Source organism: Mastomys coucha, unplaced genomic scaffold (assembly GCF_008632895.1).
Source record: "Mastomys coucha isolate ucsf_1 unplaced genomic scaffold, UCSF_Mcou_1 pScaffold21, whole genome shotgun sequence".
In the NCBI taxonomy this organism is placed as follows: domain Eukaryota; kingdom Metazoa; phylum Chordata; class Mammalia; order Rodentia; family Muridae; genus Mastomys; species Mastomys coucha.
Window position 1 is genome coordinate 143,566,972 of NW_022196904.1, and position 826 is coordinate 143,567,797.

The 826-nt window shown below is 35.8% G+C and overlaps 1 pseudogene; it reads right to left on the reverse strand.

The window, feature by feature from the left end:
* Window positions 1–383, reverse strand: part of LOC116101415 — a 14,632-nt pseudogene extending 14,249 nt beyond the window's left edge.
* Window positions 384–826: the final 443 nt, after the last annotated feature.

Genomic DNA, 826 nt, shown 5'->3' on the forward strand with positions numbered 1-826 from the left:
CAAATGGCAGCATACCTGTCATAGGCCATGACTGTCATGAGGGAAGATTCACTCAGTCCTGTGGTGCAAAACATAAAGTATTGAACTATACAGCCTGCGAAGCTGATAGTTTGCTTTTCCTGGAAGAGGTTTGAAAGCATCTTTGGGACTGTAGAAGTGATATAGCAGATGTCTATAAAGGACAGGTTACTGAGGAAGAAGTACATAGGTGTATGGAGGTAGGAGTTCATCCTTATTAAAACAATAAGGGACAGGTTCCAGGTTAGTGTTGTAATGTACAGGATGAGGAACATAACAATGAGCAGTGCTCTGATTTGGGGGAAATCAGAGAATCCTAGGAGGATGAATTCAGTGATCTCAGTAATGTTTCTTCCTTTAATCATTGCTTCTGTGATCCTAGTTAGTATTTTGGAGGAGAAAAAGAACACATCATTGACTCAAGTGAAATAATAAAATTTTCTATCTCTTTCTCTCCATCTGGTGTGGGAGAAACTCTCCATTGCCATTCCATAGAAAGAACCCAGTGTATCATTTCCAGTTGTTAGTGAAATTCCTGTCATTTTCCAGATCTTACCTAATTCATATTATGTCATGAGTATTTAAAAAAAATAATTAGAGATTGACTGGAAACATTTCCAGAAAAGAATGGGAAAATATGCATTCTTATTTTTATTTCCAATGATAATGTTTTTGATAATTTTTCAATATGGTAAAGGCGTTATTCTGAGTATATTCATTGTCTTTGATAAAGACAGTGTTCACCATCTGTCTGGACAGATAGAGAAGAAATATTTTCTGATGTAATCCTTGAATGGAAACTTCATTA